At 32.4% G+C, this 23,667-nt stretch overlaps 1 pseudogene; it reads right to left on the bottom strand.

Moving 5' to 3' along the window:
* Nucleotides 1-663: 663 nt before the first annotated feature.
* LOC131947571 (uncharacterized protein KIAA1143 homolog) lies at nucleotides 664-23,450 on the bottom strand (annotated as a pseudogene).
* Nucleotides 23,451-23,667: the final 217 nt, after the last annotated feature.

Genomic DNA, 23,667 nt, shown 5'->3' on the forward strand with positions numbered 1-23,667 from the left:
CCGACTACTGGCTTGGGTATAGGTTTGATTACTGTATCGGTCAGGCAGGCCTCAACACGACAAACGCCAACTAACTGGCTTGGGTATAGGTTTGATTACTGTATGGGTCGCTTCTGTCCATCGGTTCTCACAGGGCTTATCCTCCACCCCACTGAACACAGGGTAAACTCATACTTCACTGTGCAGTGCCTGGCTCAACCGTAGGAAGCTAATAACTAAAATACTACGTCACTTAGGTTAAATTAATCCATACTAATAGGGAGAGGAATGCATTTTGATCAAAATTACATTTCCCATTTAATGATATTCGAAAACGTCTACACTTTGGCAATAGCAAGAATGATATAGTCGCCACGGGGCTGGACACAGCATTACTGTGGGGCTGGGCCTGGTGCCCAAGGTGCTCAGCTGTCTTTGTACGCTCTACTCCACCTATTCTTATTGTTGTCTGATGAGTGTTTTTGTCATGTTTGAAGTTGTTTTTTTTTTACAGTGATATTTTGTATGAGCTTTAAAAATGAAATAATACAATTAATAATATTTGTGCGGAGAGCCGCATCTTAACTTCAAAACGCATGCGGCTCGCGAGCCGCAGGTTGCGGACCCCTGCTCTAATTAAAAAGGAAACATAATATTATCAACATTTATTATTGCTTAAAATAATTTTTTTTTAATGTAAATGCTTTTTATTAATAACATACTAAAGACTATTTACAAAAATATTACTCCAACAACACTTAAAAATGCAAGAAGCACACAATTGAATGTTGTTCCCACCAGCTACTAGCTGTCATCCCCCTCATCATCACCAAATGATAATAGTGAACTGTTCTTTGTCTTTTTTGCTGTGAATGTTTTCTTTACTTCTGTTTCTTTTCGTTTTTTACTGGACTCTTCCTTGTCAGTGTTCTCTGTTGTGTCCTGAGTTCTTTTTGATGGTTTTTTAAATGTGATTTTTTTCATCTTGTCTCGCTGGACCTTCAACAATTTGTTTTTTCTCTAACTCTGCTTTTTCGGCTGTCAAATCTCCAGACTTGAGTACAACAACAACAGGTTTTTCCTCTTCTTTTTCTGACACATCTTCATCATCATCATCATCAAAATTTGGAATGCTTAACTTTTTACTTTGTCGTATATACGTAGTATAGAGAAAGTATTGTAATCGTGCAAAAAAAAATAATCGAGATTTTTACAAATCTCGACGTTTTACACCTCACTGATACGGAAAAACATAATTTTGCAATCTTGTCCGTATGTCTGTCTGTGTGTGTGTGTGTGTGTGTGTCTGTCTGTGTGTCCGTGTGTAAACACGATAACTTCTGTACCGTTATTGCTAGGTTGATGAAATTTCATATATAAGTATTTTATCAAAATCGTAGATCCGTATCAACTTTTGAGCGATTTCCGATAACCGGAAGTTGTACTTTTTCTACTTTGAATTTTTCAAAAGCCTATAACTTGAGTACTATTTCAGATAGATAAATGAAATTTCACATGTAAGTAAAAGATCTAATTCTCTACCTTCTGTTAAATTTTGAGTAATTTCCTTTGAACGGAAGTAGTAATTTACGCTACTTCCGATTTCTCAAAAAAACTAATGTAAATTTTAAAAGTACTAATAATATTGCGCACTATTATGCGCTTTTTTTTATTTCGCGTTCACTTGGTGTGCAATTAATTTGTCTACGAGATTTTATTCTATTTTTAAAACTTTAAGTATTTAAAGTGGATTAAAAATCATGTCTATAGCCCGAGTTCCCATCCCCTGTTATTTTATATAAAAATATTCGAGAAAGTTTAGGGGAGATCACTCCCGGTTTATTTGTATTCACATCTGGTTCATCTTTGTGACCTATTTTTTCTTTAAACTGTTTAATAAACGAAGGTTCTTCATTTTTTACATATTTTTTTTTTTCTTTTTTTTTTTTTTTTTTTTTTTTTTTTTTTTTTTTCTTTTTTTTTTTGCCTCAGACATGTAATTTACAGCGTCAGTTGTGTGTGTTCGCTTTAGTATTACAGTTTTCATCACCGGCTTGTGAGGACTGACACAGATTTACAATAGTAATATTTCTTTCTTACTTGTAGCCTACTTTCATTCATTTAAGATGGTTTACTTATACATAGATCTAATACAAAACGTCTAAATATAAAGAAAAAATAAAAATTAAAAACCAACCTGAAAATGCAAATGTGTAATTAAATGATGATTCAAGGGATTTTTTTTCCATCAGCGTGGTGGGCTGAGGGGACGAGAAGGGGGGAGAGGGTTGAATTTTTTTTTTTTTTAAAGTAGAGCTGAAATGAATTTGGGATTACAGAGAATTAAAATGATACAAATTTTAAGCAATCGGAAAAGTTATGTTATTACAATGAGACACGTAAAAGCAAACACTCTTCCCTTTCAAAAATCTATATTTATACAGTCCTCAATTAGTTTTTTTTTTCCTTTTTTTTTTTTTTTTTTAAAATTATTATTAATTCAATTGTTTTAAACCTTTAAATCAGTAATAAAAATTTATTTGATAGATTTTACACAGCATCAAAGACATGAACATCAATTGCATATATAATAATCAAATGGAGAAAATAAAATGGCATAAGAACTAGACTAAAATAAGGTGTGCAAACTAGGTTTCTCTTGACTGCTTAGTTTACTGTGCTCTGTCCTTAGCTGAGGAGTCAAAAGTTCACATTGTAGACAGAAATAGAAACCACCGTGGTTACATATGACACTCCTCGCCACCTAAGAAACCAGAAATGAGGATAGAATGTTGGTAAGTCAAGCGTTTTTAATTTAAAAACAAAAAATATCTGTATTTGTCTAATGGTACCATAAACTAAAATTTCTAAAGTTTTAAACATTTAAAAGTACAAAACCATAGATTTTGATAAAACATAAATTGTAGTGTATTAACACAATAGTAACAAAATTATTTGTTATTACTTTTAGAAAAATTTAATCTACTGCTGTTTTGTGTAATTTTTAATATAACGTTTTAAGTTGTTTCCCTTGACTGCTAAATCACATAATCTGAAAAGCAATATATTTCTAAACTTTCTACTTTCAACAATGCAATATGTTCTAAACCTTTCAATACGCCTTTTAAAGTCTACAACATTGCCTTAACGTAGAATTTCACTTTAAATTGTATGTTTATAAACAATAAACCTTTTAGTAATATTTCTAAATATCATTAATAATAGATACATTATACATTAATCATAATTTTAAACATTGTTACTCTCCTAACATATTTTAAAAAAAATGAAATAAAAAAAGCAATTAGCAAATCTGATTGATCAATTGAAATCAGAAATCGTCTACGTCTAAACTTATGGACTATAGGTATATTTCACAAAAGATCAAGGACGTTAAGTTTTTCAAACAGTTCATCCCTTTTGAACCAGTAGCTTACTGTGTGACTGCGCAGAGGCGTAGCGACCCTTCCAGCCACCCGGGGACAAACTTTTCGATTTGCACCCCCCTCAACCTTTCAATTTATTTTTCCAACCCACTTTGGCGCCCCCTTAGGGGGCGCCCGGGGCCATATGCCTCCCCCCCCCCCTTTATGTAATGGCTAATGAAAAAAAATATATTTGACAAAAAAGGAGTTGTTGTGTGATCTATATCTCTATTAACCTAAGCACAATACAGTGGGGCGGGTCCTTTAAGTTTATTTTTACTTCTGATTTCAGGTGCATCCATAAATGACGTCATGCTTTTTTGATGACACACAAAAGACCAGACCCTCACCCCTAAATGACGACATTTATTAATTGTTCATAAATCTTCAATTAATTCATGTACTAATAATATAAACATAGTCTTACATGTCTTGTTTTATAAATAAGATTCTTCTAACTAATTTGCTTTTTTTTATTTCTGTGTACACAATGCATTATATTATTTGTATATGGAGAAAACACTGCTTGAAAAGTTTAAAATAAAAAAAAAAAACTAAAATTATTTGAAAACTCTGACGAATATATAAAACTTAAAAAAAAAACAAATGTCGATAATTTGGTTTAAACGGGTGTATTTTGGTTGTTTATTCATGTGAAGCTGTATTGTTGGTCACTGTTATAATTTTAATGTAGGAATCTACTTTACTAACTTCATTTTTTTTTAGTTTATAATAATTTAAATTCGATCTTTTGAGGGATTTGGATCTATACTTTTTTTCTGTATTGGTAATGTAGGTTCTGCTGAAATATATCGCAATTACCCTATTCTCTGTCATGTAGGTCTATATCTTTTTATGCAACGTATAGTGGCTGTAGAGTATCATCTTTAAAAGTTTGATGAAATTCTTTAGTTAGTCCGTCTTGTCTAGATGCTTTGATTAATTTTAAGCCATTGATTGTTTTACCTAAGTCTTGCATGGTTAGAGGGTCGCTGATTTTGTCTCGCTATTCGTCTTTTAATTTTGTTGTGAATTTTAGATATTTGTCTTGGGTTTCGTTGTTAGTTTCGTCTTTATAAATAGCTAATGACAGTAATCAGTGAAGCGTGCCTGATTTTTGTCCAAGTCTGCGCCGTTGTCGTGTGTTATGATTTGTATTGGTTTAGAATGGCCGTGTATTTGCTATAATATTATGTTGTGGTGTGAGGGCTCTTCACTTCCTATTGTATATTCTCAACAACCATGTATATGTGACAGGTGAAGAAACTATGTACAATACTACACCACATATACCATATCCGACAAATATCATACACGCTAGTTATGTGCTTTATGTCATAGAGGATCATATACACATGATTATAGTATTTAATGAACTAAGTTTTAATACATCGCCAAAAAAATGTTATATTTACTGTTTTATCTTCTGATTATCTTTCGCAAAGGATAAACAATTTGACTTTTTTTTAAAGTTTAGTATACTTACATAACCATAAAACAAATGTGTTACTTTAATATTGATGTGTTGGCCTTGTCAAAGGGTAGAACACTCGGGTCCCGAAAGATGTCCCTGAGTTTACCCCGGGTATCTAACGGTAGGGAAAGTAAAGGCGATAAGGCTTACAGCTTAACACACTCTCTTTTCAATGCTGACGTTATACGAACAGGTAAACTCTACATCATCTGCACCATGTAGGTCAGGTTTTAAAAGGCAATTTTAGTTACTTTATTTATTTTACTTTTTTTTTTTAATTAAGTCCTGCGTTTAAATCCTGAATAAACAAAACACGTTTTTATGCGGTATTTAATTTTACATTTTTGTGTGTTCTTCTTCTTCTTCTTCGTTCTTAATTTTTGAATATGGTGGAGGATTCAGACAACAAGACCAACTTCGTGGACAAACCGGACTGTGGTTTCCAGTTTGTCAGGTGTCCCATATAATTTTTCCCTGAGTGGGGTGGGCTGGGGCCAGTGTCTGCCTCTTGCCTGGCTATACAGAGTACAATCCTGGAGTACGTGCTCAGTGTTTTCCGGGGCCTTGCCACAAGGGCACATTTCGCTACACCCAACCTTCAGTTTTTTGTGCATGTGTTGATTTAGTCTGTTGTGGCCTGTTCTGAGTCGAAAGATTATGTATTGTTGTTTTCGTGTTAAATTGTAATAGCCGTCGTCTTTAATGTAGTGAGGGTGACAGACCACATTTGCGTGTGTTTGTTTTTAATTATTCTTTTTATTTCTTTTGGGTGTAGCGAAATTTCCGGTTGTGGTTTCTTTCCCCCAATTTTTGCCAGCTGGTCTGCGATCTCGTTACCCTGGATCTGGCAGTGGCCCGGGATCCACTGCAGCACAATTCTGCTGCAGGTATTTTTAAGCCTCTCTAGTGCTGTCATAAGTGTTTGAATATAGGACTCTTTTTGTGTGTAAATATCGTGTTATACAATAGCTCTTCCATATTCAACATTTCATTAAAATGTTCTAAGTTTTAGATAATAAATATTAATTTTAAAAAGTGATTTTTTTTTAATGTTCCGATGTCAGACGGGTGTTACCAAATATCGACCTTAGGAAATACAATAGATCAGTGACAATCTTGTACACATTTTTGAGAAAGGAATACAGGATAGAATAGATTGATTAAAAATGAGGAATTCATTTTATAAACGCAATGTTATTTTACATAGTTATTTTTTATATGAATATCAAAACATTTTTAAAGGCAGACAAAATGTGTACATAATCTTTATCATTACACATAGAAAGCGATACAAAAAATAAGAAGGATTTACATAAGTTTTATATTTCAACTGGAGTATTGGTTAATTTATTAATTTGATAACATTGTTTGGATGCTTTACTAATATTTAGGAAGAGACCCCAGTTATAACGATAATTAAATCTACAATGAAGTTATTCGTTACCGATAAAATCGCGTTAAAAATGTTGACAAAGCATAAAAATGCAGGCAAAATGTATTTGTCACTATTTACTTAACAGTAGGGTAGTTACTTTAATGGTAGTAAACAACTAAAGGCATCGTGTGGCGGGGGTGGGGGGTTCGGATCGCACCGGTGACACCAATACTTTAAAAAAAAGCTATTTTTAAATAGAAATTAATAATTCTTACAAGGGGATAGGGGAATTAAATCTGCTAAATATAGAAAAACAAAACAATGCTAGATCCAGCTGTTTTGATAACCGAAATTATATACACATTGTCACTATTAACAGTGAACACTTTAAAGGTTGCCGACCCCTGGTGTGAGTAATTTGGTTAACACAATATATCCTGTATAAATATTTTGAGCAGCAAACTCCCAAAAGAACCAAATCGATTAAAACTGAGGAATTCAGTTTATTTAAGCGATGTTATCTTAAATAATTACAAGTTTCTTAATTTTATTAGGGATATTTTTTTCTATTAATATCAATAAACTTTTAAGGGCAGACAAAATTAATACATAAATTCTAATAATACTTATAGAAAAGATTAACACAATCAACAAGGATTTACATAATTATTATATTTCCACTGGGGTATTAGTATTTTTGTCAGTTTAATAACATAATTTTAAGTTGTTTCCCTTACTTGTTTAAGCTATTATATGGGAAGTAACAACATGAAAGCCATATATTTCCGATCTATCAAATTGCAACATTGCTGTGTCGTATAGAAGAATTAAGAGTTATGTTTACTAGAAAAGGGTGAAGCATTGTAAGGAAGGTTAATTTATTTTAAATTGAAGGTAGACCTACTTTCCTAAAATAAAGAAGCTACATATTTGAAACTATGTGAGTTTTCCAACTTGTTAAAAAATAGTAATGCCTTAATCTGACGCTAACACATTACAGTAAACATTATATTATCTTTTTGTAGAAACCTATAATGAACTATGTAAGAAATATAAATGTTTTTTAATTTTAAAAAATCCAATTTTAAAATCGAAATACCATAACATAATATTACTTGTCTTCCCCTTGTATTGTTTGTTTAAAATGCGATTGGCCGTATCCCCACTTTGAAATCGGAGCGTATCCTATCAGTGAATTTAGAGCTTCTTCTCATCGTGAAGTGGGAGCTTATTCTCAGCGTGAAGAATTAGCTTATCTTTACAGTGAAGTTGGAGCTTATTCCAACAGTTAAGTGGGAGCTTATACTCACCAAAAAGTGGGAGCTTATCTCCACCTTGGAGTGGGGGCTTAGCTCCACTTCCAACCCGCGCTGAAACGATAATTAAAGCTACAATTAAGTTATTCGTTACCGATAATAACTCGTTAAAAATGTTAACAAAGCATAACAATGCAGGCACGATTTATATGTCACTATTTGAATTTACTTAACAATAGGTAGTTACGTTAATGGTAGCAAACCTTTAACTAGAGGCGTAACGAGGCGTTGACGGGGGTTGCTAATCGGGTGACAACGATAAGGGGGAGGGGGGGGGGGGGCAACACCAAGACAAATAATTGCAAAATATAATAAGATTGAAATTAAATATTTCCTATTAAACTCTAATATTACAACAACTTGACTATAGGAAAGCAAAGTGTGATATTAACACGATAAGAAATATTCACAAGAAACGTGTGGAGCATTTAAAGAACATTTATTTGTTTCAAATTATTGATGTAATACTCTAATTGGTAGTTGTTTTTTTTTTTGTTTTTTTTTTATAACTTTAACAATACACTGAAGTTTCTAACTGTTAATTTTACTTTTCAAATAGTGCAGATGAGCTAATTGCATGTTAAAATAGCTACATTTTCTTCACCTTGAAGCGATTCAGTTAATGATCGATAACTTATATTTTTATTTTGGTACGAAAAGTTTGGCACTGTTGTGTTAAAATCATAATATAATATTGCATGTTTTCCAGGTAGGCTACACACAGAGGTTTATGCTTTACAAAGATTTAACAGCATTTATGCAAAATGAAAAGTATCATACACTGCATAAAAACTTACTCTTAAGATGTGTGTGCATGTGCGCATATGTGTATGTGCGCGTGTGCACGTTTGCGTGTGTGCGTGAAGATTGTACGCTTGCGTGAGTGTGCGTTTGTGCGTGTATGTTTGCGTGTGTATTTATTAGGTTGTATTTCTTGTAGTACTTTCATTGTGTACATAAAGACAACAAAATAGTTGCTCAAGGAATTATCTAAAGAATAACCTTTTTGTTTTAAATTTCCATTTTCTATCTAATTAGTTAAGTGTTAAATTTTAATTGTTTCTGAAATTTAAAAATTCCAAGTATTAAATAAAAACTGTGCATTGTAAAAAAAAAAGCGTTATCGTCCGTTCTCACACTTTTATTTCTTAAGTGAAATGTCATTAAAATATGCAATCGATAACATTGATATAACCCAAACTGGACATAGTTCAACTCCGCTAATTCAATATTTAGTGATAGCGACATGATCCTCACCCCCTCCCACACCCCATCACCTGTGGTGTTGTGGTAGTTCACTCTAATTGAAAAGGAATCATTATTTTATCAAGATTTTTTTTTGCATAAAATAAATTATCCAAATAATAAGAATGGAGGATGCATTGTTTAAACAAGTTTTTTTCATTTTTAAAAGAAAAAAAAAACTTTATTTTTCTGAGTATACCATAGAAAAAGATTTTAAAATTTTACACATTTACAAATTAAAAATAGTATATTTTGACCAACACGTAAATTGCAATTTATTTTATTAATAGCAAAACAATAATTTCTTTATTATTTTAGAATAATTTAATCTACTGCCGTTTTATGCAATTTTTAATATGAAGTTTTAAGTTGTTTCCCTTGACTGCTAAATCACATAATCTGAAAAGAAATATATTTCTAAAATTTCTATTTTCAACAATGCAATATGTTTTAAAACTTGCAAAACGCCCTTTAAAGTCTACAAGATTGCCTTAAAGTAGAGTTCCACTTTAAATTGGATTTTTATAAACAATAAACCTTTTAGTAATATTTCTAAATATCAGTAAAGGAAGACACATTATACATTAATCATAATTTTAAACATTGTTACTCTCGTAAAATATTTTGAAAAATGAATTCAAAAAGCAATTAGCAAATCTGATTGATCAATTGAAATCAAAAATCGTCTACGTCTAAACTGATGGACTATAGGTATATTTCACAAAAGGTCCAGGGCATTAAGTTTTTCAAACAGTTCATCCCTTTTGAACCAGTAGCTTACTGTGTGACCGGGGTACATGATAAGGCTTACACTTTATGTAATGGCTAATGAAAAAAAATATATTTGACAAAAAAAAAGTTGTTGTGTGATATATATCTCTATTAACCTAAGCACAATACAGTGGGGCGGGTCCTTTAAGTTTATTTTTACTTCTGATTTCAGGGGCATCCATAAATGACGTCATACATTTTTGATGACTAACAAAAGACATTACCTTCACCCTTAAATGATGACATGTATTAATTGTTCATAAATCTTCAATTAATTAATGTGCTAATAATGTAAAATTAGTCTTACATGTCTTGTTTTATGAATAAGATTCGTCAAACTAATTTGCTATTTTTTCTGTGTACACAATGCATTATATTATTTGTACACGGAGAAAACCCAGCTTGAAAAGCTTTAAACGAAAAAAAAAATTATATGAAAACGCTGACTAATATATTAACATTTATTGAAAAAAAAAATGTCGATAATTTCGTTTAAATTGGTGTATGTTTGTTGTTTCTTCATGTGATGCTGTACTTTTGGTCTCTATTATAATTTAACGTACGAATCTACTTTACTGACTTCTGTTTGTTATTGTTGTGTCTATAATATTTTTAATTCACTCTTTAGTTTGGATATGGGTCTATAATTTTTGTCTTTTGTGTCGTTTGTTGTGTCTGTGTTGGGTTTTGGTAATGTAGGCTCTGCAGAAATATGTCGCAATTACCCTATTTTCTTTCATGTAGGCCTATATCTTTAAGTGCAACTTATAGTAGCTGTCTAATATCATCTTAAAAGTTTGATGAAATTCTTTAGTTAGTCCGTCTTGTCTAGATGCTTTGATTAACTTTAAGCTATTGATTGTTTTCCCTAAGTCTTGCATGGTTAGAGGGTCGCTGATTTTGTCTCTCTATTCGTCTTTTAATTTTGTGGTGGATTTTAGATATTTGTCTTGGGTTTCGTTTTTGGTTTCGTCTTTATAAATAGCTAATGGCAGTAATCAGTGAAGCGTGCCTGATTTTTGTCCAAGTCTGCGCCGTTGTCGTGTGTTATGATTTGTATTGGTTTAGAATGGGCGTGTATTTGCTACAATATTATGTTGTGGTGTGAGGGCTCTTCACTTCCTATTGTATATTCTCAACAATCATATATATGTGACAGGTGAAGAAATTATGCACAATACTACACCACATATACCATATCCGACAAATATCATGACCTGTGTTATGTAGTTTATGACATAGATCAGGGGTCTCCAAACTTTTCAGTCCGAGGGCCGTATTAACTATCAAATTTCAGTTCGGGGGCCAGTTTCTTCCGGGCATGTCTTTGATTTTTCTGGGCAAACTTCCTCAGCCATCGCCAACAAACGATTTTTCATTGGACAAAAAGATCTCCGCGGGCCGGATGAGAGGACTTCGCGGGCCGCATCCGGCCCGCGGGCCGTAGTTTGGAGACCCCTGACATAGATGATCATATACACAGGATTATTGTATTTACTGAACTATGTATAAATACATCGCCGAAAAAATTTCTATTTACTGTGTTATCTTCTGATTATCTTTCGCAAATGATAAGCAATTTGACGTGGTTTTTTAAGTGTAGTATACTTACATAGCCATAAAACAAATGTAGTTACTTTACTATTGATGTGTTGGCCTTGTCAAAGGGTAGAACACTCGGGTCCCGAAAGATGTCCCTGAGTTTACCCCGGGTATCTAACGGTAGGGAAAGTAAAGGCGATAAGGCTTACAGCTTAACACACTCTCTTTTCAATGCTGACGTTATACGAACAGGTAAACTCTACATCATCTGCACCATGTAGGTCAGGTTTTAAAAGGTCATTTTAGTTACGTTATTTACTTTACTGTTTTCTTGCATTAAGTCCTACGTTTAAATCCTGAATAAACAAAACACGTTTTCATGCGGTATTTAATTTTAAATTGTTTGTGTAAATATCGTTTTATGCAATATCTCTTCCATGTGAAAAATTTCGTTAAAATGTTCTAAGTTGTAGATAGTAAATATATTTTAAAAAGTGCATTTTTTCCGATGTCAGACCGGTGTTACCAAATATCGACCTTAGGAAATACAATAGATCAATGACAACTTCAAATCTGTATGTGATTGTTAGCTGTTGTGTTGTATAAAATATTTGAAGTGGATTGCTATTATGTTGTATACAAATTTGAAGTGGTTAGGTGTTGTTTTGTATAAAATATTTGAAGTGGTTAGCTGTTGTGTTGTATCAAATATTTGAAGTGATTAGCTGTTATATTTTATCAAATATTTGAAGTGGTTAGCTGAATAAAAGTACATTAAATTGATATAAAAGAAACAAGTACATTTTTTATCTACTTTAAAACAAATGTAAAAAATTTTACTTGTATGAGGAAATGTATAGCCTATAAAGATGTAGTTTACAATTTTCATATTAAAAATGTATTTTATCAATTTTATTAAAAACATTAAGAAAATAAGATATTTATTTCTTTTATAAAAGGAAAGATACGTTGAATCAATGGTGTTTACAGATTCTAATTGTCACTTTTTTTTAAGAATTTAATAATATGTTGGGTTTTTTTTTAATGCAGCATTACTACAAGGGTATTCAAACATTACTTTTGTATGTAGTGACAAGATCAAGTTGCCAGGGTTAAGTATCAGAAATCACTGGAGCCTACGGGTGAACTGCTCTTTGGTGAATTTACACTAGAGAATAGCATAAAAAAAATCTCGTTAGTGATGGAAAGAGACGTTACCAAACTAAAATAAATGTTAAGAACACGATTCCCATTGATTACAAAAAAGATGGCAGCTATTTGTTTTTAGATCTCGATTCAAAATTTTAAAATAAAAATATAATCCATAATGCGGCCATAATACTTCCTTTTGTACTTTCTCGTAAAGTATTGTAATCGTGCAAAAAAATCTCTTAAATGTTAACAATTTTCATCGTATTACACGTCAGTCCTTCGTCACATCCGAAGTATAGAGGACTTATTTTAATCGGGCAAAAAATATCAATCCAGGTTTATCAAAATTAAGAGGTTTTATGCGTAATCCATTATGAAAAACTGGGCTTTGCAATTCTGTCCGTATGTCTGTGTGTCTGTCTGTGTGTGTGTAAACACGAATACTTGAGTACCGTTACAGCTAGGTTAATGACATTTCATATATAAGTATTTTATCACAATCGTAGATCCGTATCAACGTTCGAGCGATTTCCGATAACCGGAAGTGGTACTTTTCCTACTTTGAATTTTTCAAAAGACTCTAACTTGAGTACTATTTCAGATAGATAAATGAAATTTCACATGTAAGTAAAAGATCTAATTTTCTATCTTCTGTTAAATTTTGAGTAATTCCCGTTGACCGGAATTAGTAATTTACGCTACTTCCAATTTCTCAAAAAACGAATGTAAATTTTTAAAGTACTAATAATATTGCGCACTTTATTATGCACTTTTTTTATTTGGCGTTCACTTGGTGTGCAATTCTTTTGTCTACGAGATCCTATTCTATTTTTAAAACTTTAAGTATTTAAAATGGATTAAAAATCATGTCTATAGCCCGAGTTCCCATCCCCTGTTGTTTTATATAAGAATATTCGAGAAAGTTTAGGGGAGACCACTCCCGGTTTATTTTAACTAAGAGCATTTTTAAAATCTGTATGCAAATCTTTAGAAAACCTGGCAAAATCCATAAAAAAATTATACATTAGATTATTCAAATATGATAGAACAGTTCATTTGGTAGTAGGGCCCTATATTATTGCATCATTAAACACATTTGGTTAAAAGTGTCACCTGTTACGAAACATATCATCAATACTCCTGGGTTCATATCGCGGGGGGTTTATGTCCAGGGGGTTTATGTCGGGGTTTTTTTGTCCATGGGGTTTTTGTCCAGGGGGTTATTGACCGGACACCTGGTTACCAGAAGATAGCTTTAAAGTGTTCACAGTTAATATTTACGATATGTATCTATTGTCGGTTATTAATACAGCTGGATCTAGCATTGTTTTGTTTTTCTATATTTAGCAGGTGTCATTCTCCCATACCCTTGTAGGAATTATTAAGTTCTATTTAAAAATAGCTTTTCTCAATTAAGAAATAAAAGAGAGAACTGTCGATAACGCTTAGTTGTACGCATAGTATTAGCGTGAGTTATACAACAGCAATGTTGTCCAGGATAGACACATATTTTTTATTAGCTACTTCCCATCTCAATTATTTAAAATACGTATTGGAAACAACTTTAAACTATTAAAACAACATAATATTATACCGATAGCCCAGTTGTAGTAAAACAATTTTGTAAATCAGTATTCATGTTATTTATTACTACTGTAACAAAATTATTTTCAAAATGAAACAAACTTTCTAGTACTAGTAGTTAATTGATTTAAAAAAAGTTATCTCTAATTAAATTAAAAAGCTTTCATGGTTTTAAATTAATGATTTTAATTAAAATAATTTTCCGATGGTTAATCAATACACCAGACCTAGTAGCCCTTTTATACAAAACTTTGTTCTTTTGAAAGGATAAATAAAAATTAAGGGTATTTCTCCAAATTTCATTTTCGTTGGGGTAAGTGGGGTCTTGGGGTATGGCCTCATAAGTGGAGTTGAGATAAAATTCGGAGTAAAGAAAATCATATTTTATTCTTTTTTTACTACAAATATAAAAATCACATATTAATCACAAATATGCATTTTCAAGTTGAAAATTAAAATTGAAATTATGCACTCTGTATTATGTATAAGTAAACCATCGTAAATGAATAAGAGTATATATTTAAAAACAGTATTACTATTATATATGTATATCCATTTTCTTAAGAGCCGATGATAAAAACCTCTATACTTAAGAGAACATGGCAAGGCAAACTGACGCTGTAAATTACATGTCTGAGACACAAAAATAAGGTTTTAAAAGATGTCAATGTATTAAAACCGGATCATTTAGTTTACCAAATTACGTACACGGACCCCGCCAATCCAACCATACAACTAATTGCTAGACACAAGGACATTTCCAACTGGCCACTTATATATATATATATATATATATATATATATATATATATATATATATATATATATATATATATATATATATATATATATATATATATATATATATATATATATATATATATATATATTAATATATATATATGTATACATATATATATATATATATATATATATATATATATATATATATATATATATATATATATATTCTGTTTTAATTCAAACAAAATATGTTTCTGATGCAACACTTATAGTTTATATTTTTTTTCCTTAACCAAATCATAAACTTTAATGTTTATTTTAATAATAAAACCTTTAACTTATTAGCTATGTAATATGTATTTATCAGGATATTAAGTTTATATATTGTTGTGTTAATCTTTTGAAATTTAAATATTTATACACATTGGCCTAACTTATCATCACAAGGATCAAAAAATAGAATTTTATTTTCAAATTGGCTGGGGACTTTGTGCCTGAATCAGAACTTAATCTTAAAGGATGGCAGAAGCATTTCAATAGCTACACATTGAGAGGGAGATTCAATTGGGTTGCAGCAACATATGGGTCATTATTTGGAGGCTTTATAATGTACAAGTTACTGAAGAAGAAACCTCAAATGGCAGATCACTAGTTTCTTCACAACAAATTTTAGTTTTAGTTACTGTGAGCAAAAACAAATTGTATGAGCAATAAAAAATGTTAATACAAATTTGAAATACAACTTAAATAAAATAAAATAAAATAAGTTCTCCTATTTATTTTCTCTTATATACGAAGTAGCCTATAGAGAAAGTATTGTAACGTGCAAAAAAAAAAAATCAAGATTTTTGCAAATCTCGACGTTTTACACCGCACTGATAAGGAAAAACATAATTTTGCAATATTGTCCGTATGTCTGTGTGTCTGTGTGTGTCTGTGTGTGTGTAATCACGATAACTTGAGTACCGTTACAGCTAGGTTGATGAAATTTCATGTATAAGTATTTTATTAAAATCGTAGATCCTGATCAACTTTTGAGCGATTTCCAATAACCGGAAGTGGTACTTTTTCTACTATGAATTTTTTCAAAAGCCTATAACTTGAGTACTATTTCAGATAGGTTAATGAAATTTAACATGTAAGTAAAAAATGTATATCTCTACTATATCTCAAATTTTAAGTAATTTCCGTTGAACGGAAGTACAATCCGAATACGTCGGCGCCTACCTCGCATTCTCCCGTCTGTTGCGAGTCCCGCATTCCGCCATCTCCTTGTAGGAATTTTAATTTCTGTTAAAAATAGCTTTTTTATTTACTCAAATTAACCCACTTATTTAACTGAACATAATTCTTTTACTCTTATATTGTACAATTATTTGTCTTGATGTCACCCCCTCGCGACGCCTCTAGTTAATTGTTTACTACCATTAACGTAACTACCCTACTGTAAAGTAAATTCAAACAGTGACGTATAACTATTGACTACATTTTTATGCTTTGTCAACATTTTTAACGCGTTATTATCGGTAACGAATAACTTCATTGTAGATTTCATTATCCTTATAGCTGCGGTTCGAAGTAGAACAGGCAAAGAGGCAGTGACCTAATTATAAGTAAGGATTTTTACAGCAGAATGTAAGAGATGAAACGCTAATCTTCTGTTTTTATAGGCGTTGTTTTATTCACTTGAATATATTGTGATCATACAAAGACTTATCATTGGCATAATTATTAAGATAAAGAAAGTGTTTACATTTTGGGCATTTAATTAGTATGATTACTATTTTTAACAAGTTGGAAAACTCAATTTCAAATGTGTAGCTTCTTTATTTTAGGAATGTAGGTCTACTTTCAATATATTGAAATACATTAACCTTTCTTACAATGCTCCACCCTTTTCTAGTAAACATATCTCTTAATTCTTATATACGACACATTAATGTTGCAACTTGATAGATCGATATTACATCGGTTTGTTTTTGTTATTTCACATATATTAATGTGCACAAACAAGGGATACAACTTTAGATTATTTTATCAAATTTACCAAAGTACCAATACCCCAGGGGAAATAAAATAACTATATAAATCCTTGTTAATTTTGTTTTCTTTTCTGTGAGTATTAATAAAAGTTATGTACTAGTTGTGTCTGTTTTTAAAGATAATTGATATTTGTAGGAAAAAAATATCCAAAATTAAATTACGAAACAAGTAATTTTGTAAGATAACTTTCCCTAAATAAAATTAATTCCCTATGTTTAATTAATGTCATACGTCCGACGATGTTTCCCAGAATATTTATACAAAATTTTTTGAATTAACGAAATTACTCGCACGCAGGGGTCGGCAACCTGCGGCTCGCGAGTTGCATGCAGTTCTTTTGATGTCAATATGCGGCTCTCTAGGTCTATGATAATTATATTCTTTTATTATAGAAACTTATACTGTAAAAACAAAAACTTTAAACAAAATTTGTTGACAGCCTAGGATATTAGGTATTAGGCCCAGCCCCACAACTATGCTGTGACCAGCTCTGTGGCAATGGTTCCAAGCTTTCCACTACCGAAGTGCACATACAAATGTTAGTGGCTCTTTAAAGTCTGGGGAATTTTGTAGATTGTAAATTTGGCTCTTTAGTCTCAAAAGTTTGCCGACCCCTGCTAGCACGAACCAAGCCATCCTAACCATACTACTAATTTCTTGACACAAACACACGTACACACAAGAACATACATGCAATATGTATAGTGTTTGTCGCAACAAATGTCTTATAGCGATACATTGGGACAGTAAAGTTCCTTTTTCGAACCTGAATGAGCGAATGAAGTAGAGTCAACCTAAGTCTGAGACTTTGGTATATGAAGTACAGCACTATGTATAGCGGCTTTTACTTTATCTATTGTTGGTTACAGCACTATGTCCAGCAGCTAAAACTTTCCTTTATACAACTTTTATTTCTGGATTTCCTCTCAGAAAATGTGTCCATTCAAGAACAAACTACAAAGCCGTAGCTGTTTGATGTTGAAGTTTTCTGTCCTAGATTGGTTGCTGTCCCCAGTTATCGAGACTCATCAACTTAGGGGTTTAACCTAGGGACTTGTCGGTGAAGCAGTCATGAGCATTACCAGCCCGACCACTCCGACCCCCAGGTGTATTGATGATATGTTTCGTAACAGGTGGCACTTTTAACCAAATATTTTTCTAGTTAATGATGCAATATACGGCCCTAATACCAAACGAACTGTTCTATAATACACGAATAATGTAATGTATAATTTGTATGGATTTTGCCATGTTTTCTAAAGATTTGCATACAGATTTTTAAAAGGCTTGAAAATTGTATGTAATCATACTGGATCTACATTAAAAAAAGATTTTTAAAAATATGGTAAGCGATATAATTATAGTTACATTTGTAAAAATTAAAGCTGTTTGGAAACCATCGATTACAATCAGTTCCATATTATTAAACACAATTTATAAGCTGATGAAAAACCTTTTTGAATTAATTTATAAATTCAAATATTTTTAAAACCGCCCTCAACCCCTCGTTGAACTCAACTGAAGTGGTAAGGGAAAGAAAAACAACGAAAGTCACAACTATTGTTTTACATGACATGATACACAATAGTTGTTTATTTATATTAAATAATGTCACAATCCAGTTACTAAAACAAAACACGGCGACTTTACTAATCCAAGTAAAATATAAAATGTTCAGTAAATTACGATCATATTACAAGTAATTATTTGTTTGAAACATCGTTGTGTGGCAGGGTCTAACATCACTTATGGCACAAATCCAATGTGTACAGTTTTATCTTTCAATACAATCTTACAAACAAAAATAATTAATTTACTTTCATAAAAGTGTTGGTCTCTCATGATATCTTTTACATATTATAATTTTAAAAGGTGTATTAGTTGCTTTTATTTGTAAATTTTAAATTACCAGTTGGAGCTTATCCCCGCCGTGAAGTTGGAGCTTATGCCGCAGTGAAGTTGGAGCTTATCCCCACCCTGAAGTGGGAGTTTATCCCCTGGCAAGAATTATACATCACTATTTGAATTTACTTAACAGTAGGGTAGCTATGTAAATGGTAAACAATTAACTAGAGGTGTATTAGTTGCTTTTATTTGTAAATTTTAAATTACCAGTTGGAGCTTATCCCAGCCGTGAAGTTGGAGCTTATGCCCCAGTGAAGTTGGAGCTTATCCCCACCCTGAAGTTGGAGTTTATCCCCTGGCAAGAATTATACATCACTATTTGAATTTACTTAACAGTAGGGTAGCTATGTTAATGGTAAACAATTAACTAGAGGCGGGGGGGGGGGTGCGTATCGCACCGGGTGACACCGATAACCGGGGGGGGGGGGTGACACCAAGATAAATAATAAATAATTGTGTTCAGTTAAATTAATGGTTAATTAGAGTAAAAAAAATATTTTTAAATAAAAAATAATAATTCCTACAAGGTGATGGATGATGACACCTGCTAAATATAGAAAAACAATGCTAGATCTAGCTGTATTAATAACCGACAATAGATACACATCGTCAAAATTAACTGTGAACCTTTTAAAGCTATCGGCAGGGGTGGGGGTAAAACCAAATGCAAAATTTAAAGAGTAAAACAAAGTTTAGTTGAATATTTGTAATAGTGTATGGATGTATGTATTTCTTCAGGAATGGGTTTATATATTGTGTTATATCATGTAATTTGTATCTGTGCACTAATTAAATATATGCAGACTTCCAGATACTGATCCATGAGCCAGAAATAAAAAACGACTTAAAGATCTCATGCAGAGATCAAATAATAAATGTAGAGGTCCGTGGAATAATCACTAATGCGATTGGTCTCCGTTTAGATCCTGAGCGGGGATTAAAGAACAGCGTTGTTGTTAATTTAAATCTGGGATTATAGTTGGTTTTGGTTTTGTTGTTTCGTAATTTTTTCGTTAAAAAAAAGGCAGTAATACTATTAATTTGAGAATGTTGAATATTATGATTAGTATTTTACTATTTTTATTAGAGTTTAAATAGTTGTCTTACTTTGCGGTTTGTGTTAGATTTACGGTATGTTCTTACCTCAGTGCATAGCCTGTGTGAAGTAATGTGTTATTTATCCTCGGGACCAGTAGCGTACGCAGGGGTGGAGCAGGGGGAGCGGCCGCTCCCCCTCTGGCCATTTTCAGCAAAAGTGGCGCCTTTTTGGAAACTTTTTAAACTCAAAGTTTTAAACAATGATATTTGTTAAAAAATATTTTTGGTCGGCACATCTATGTAAATCACAAGATTTCTTTTCATGCAGGAATTAAGCATTATTGTACTAGTCTAGTAGTGTCAACATTTACAACACGTATTAACAGCTGCATCAGTTTGCCAATGTAAAAATAACCATTACGATGCATTGCAATGTTTAAAAAACCTCTACGGGTAGTACCACTTGGCAAGAGGGGTGTTAAGTTTAAGGCAACTGTATAATGTATTTGCTTACGAATAATTGAATTAGAAAATCTTATACATAAAACTTCACACATAATTACTTTATATATACAGTTTGAATCGTGTGATTAATTTTTTAAAAATTACAATACAGAAACAAATACAACTGATGTGGCACCTCTATTTAAATTTACTTATGAGCAAACTGCGTAGTGGTGGGGGGGGGGGGGGATTTTGACAAGGTCAACAACGTCATCACGATGAAGTAGTAGTATTCTTACAGTTTGGGTGATAGTGATTACGATTACAAATTATATGAAACAGTTACAACCCCCCTCCCCATGGACCCCTCTGTAAAAAAAAATTGTCATAATACCACTGGTACTTATTTAAATCTATTTCTGTAATATATATTTGTGTAATATATATTTGTGTAATATATATGTATGTTTAGAACAGTCATCTAAAAACTGACGCTATGTTCACTCTGAGTTGGTTATCTCCCCCCCCCCCCCCACACACACCTCACCGCTACAATTGTGTAGAGCGACATTAATGTCACACCTAGGTATACACTGGGTAGGATAATTGACCTAAAGTGAACGGACAGTGGTGACTGAAGTTGAACCCACCCCCACCCCCAACCCACCCCGAACTGATCTGTTAAGTACATGTAGAAAAACGCGTAATGATGTACCATGCCGCAAGAAAATTAGCTTTTTAAACGTATAACTCTGTGAATATTGTTTTTGCAATTACTAGTAAAAAGGTGTGTAATCAATACAGTGATCTAACCCATAGCTATCACTATGTTAACAATGATCTTTAAAGAACACAAAGAAGCAGTAGTTAATTAAAAATATATGATCTGAACCAAAAGACCGATATTTAGTTAAACTAGGCTGTTATTCCAATTGTTTTCCTACTATATCGAAAAGCGTGGTTTTATACCAACTCTGATTTTAAAAAACGTTCATTATGCTGTAATACTTTAGCATTTATGATGACGATATATTAATTTCTGATTATAGACAAAAACATTTTGTAAACACGAATAGCGTTAAACAATTTCATTATATTCTAAATTAATTATTTATTTGTTTTGACATTTATAATTAAATGTGTAGATATATACATATTTATATTAAGAGAGTGATTATTTCCCCTATTTCACTTGTCTTAAATAATTTCCCAGGCATTATTATGTAAGAATTTTTTTTACAAGAATTACAAAACAGATTGTGTTACGTTCATTGTTTTTGGTTTTAGTGTGTGTATTTATTTTTTTTTGTTTTTGTTTAGATTGATACAATTTTTGTTTTGTTGGCCTACATTGTGTGTTTTTTCTTTTTTCTTCAAAGTGCTACTTTCAATTTATTTTACATCATAGCGAAGTAATGACATACAGCTAGTAATTATATATATATATATATATATATATATATATATATATATATATATATATATATATATCATATATATATTTATATATATATATAATCCACGTATATAGAACGTGTTAAAAATTCGGCGCCTTTTTTGCTCTTTTCGCTCCCCCTACAACGAAAACCTGGATACGCCTCTGCTCGGGACTACAGGATAATTATAAAATTTTGACACGGCTTACAGACAGGCACAGAGGTAGTGACCTAATCATAAGTTTGTATTTTCAGAGCACATGTGAATGATGAAATGGTATTATTCTTTTATGATCGGTGTTGTTCAATAAACAGGAAATATTGTGACCATACTGTAATATTTTTAACCTAATTATGGGGACGATGGGTTTTTATAAATATAAATATAATAATTACTATTCTTATCCCTATAGGCAAAGTCACATATTTTTAAATTACGTGCAAGTACCCCGACGACTTACCTGTATATTTAACTCCTAGTGACTAGTCACACATTTTTTTACACAGGCAAAATGCGTACTCACTACATTATCTCTCTTTTCAGGCAGACTATAATTTTAATAAGCCAACAAGGTCAACATTTTGTAAATCATTTTTACTATGGACAAACTATTAATATTTTGATATTAACATGCAATTATTATTCTATGTTTATGATTTTAAAACCGTGCGGCGTCAAAACGGCCAATTACAAAACGGCCTCGTCAATACGCCCTCGACAAATCAGCCCCGACATCAGTAGCGTAGCGAGGGGAGGTGGGGGGGACATATGTCCCCGGGCGCCGGCCTTAGGGGCGCCAAAATGGGTTGGAAAAATAAATTGAAAGGTTGAGGGGGGTTAAAATCGAAAGTTTGAAGGGGGGGGGTGCAAATGGAAATGTCGAGGGGGGGGGGGGGTGCAAATCGAAAGTTTGAGGAGGGATGCAAATTGAAATCTCGAGTGGGGGGGGGGGGGTGCAAATTGAAAAGTTTGTCCCGGGGCACCGGGAAGGGTTGCTACGCCTCTGCCCGACATAAGAGCCCCGTCAAATCGACCCCGTCAAAAGGGCCAGCGACATATGGATCAAGTCATATAGGGTGCCGACAAATAGGCTCCCGTCATATACGCTCCCGACAAATGGGCTCCAGTCAATAAAGCTCCCGACATATAGGTTACCGTCATTTAGTTTCTCCACAAAACGGCCCCCGTTATTACGACTCCCGACATATAGGCTCTTGTCAATTTGGCTCCCGATCAAAGGACCACTGACAATACGGTTTCTGTAGAGACTAAGTATCCCGGCAAAACGGTCTCATTGAATATGACACATGCCAGTGGGACTCCTTCATCAATATTCTTTAGAGTTAGCTTATCCAACACTCTTTAGTGATACAACTTATGCATCTCTTGTTCGGGCGGCCGTATTTTTAAAATAGTTTATCTATTATAAGAAATAGTATTTTTTTTTTTAATTTAAGGGTCATCTATCTATGACTTCCATAAATGAATCGATTATAGGCTGTTCCAACTCAAGTGTGTGAGGAGAGGGCTCCACGCTGTACATCCCTACCTGCAGTATGCTTGTAGGTTATCAAAACAAAATGTCGTTATCCTGTAAACATTATTTCTATCATGTATTTACACTTCTGTGCTAGGTTTTAAACAACAGATCTTTTCGGTTGTAAATTAAACATCATCACAATTTTAGAATTGGTGGAATTTAGCTGTTAAGGGTTAGATTTATTTGTGAATTGATGTTGGTTCATGAAAAACAATTTCATGCAGGCATTTAAAAGAGATTATAGTGGTAGTGGCTGTACGACAAAATGGTTACTTGTATGCAAATAGTAGTAATACGATTCATTTGTTTGTGGAGGTGGAGGGTCATCCCGATGGAAGGTACACCATTGAATTACCTTCTTTAATATAGCAGCATTAACATTAGGTAGTGGAACAGGTGCATCTTCATCCTCATCCATACCCACATCTTCTAACATGGTTTTAACAGTGACAGATTGTTTAACAATCTCAACATTTATTTATTTTACAATTGATATTATATTCAAATGTAAAAGTGTTAATGAAGGGCGATTCAATGATAGAAGGGTATTTCTTTTTTCTTTTTCAATGTAACATTGTCAGAAAATTTCCCTACTTTTTTTTTCTTTCTTTTGCCTCAGACATGTAATTTACAGCTTCAGTTTGCCTTGTCAA

This window comes from Physella acuta, unplaced genomic scaffold (assembly GCF_028476545.2).
Source record: "Physella acuta isolate Inbredline_101_S28 unplaced genomic scaffold, ASM2847654v3 ptg000600l, whole genome shotgun sequence".
Taxonomy (NCBI): Eukaryota; Metazoa; Mollusca; class Gastropoda; family Physidae; genus Physella; species Physella acuta.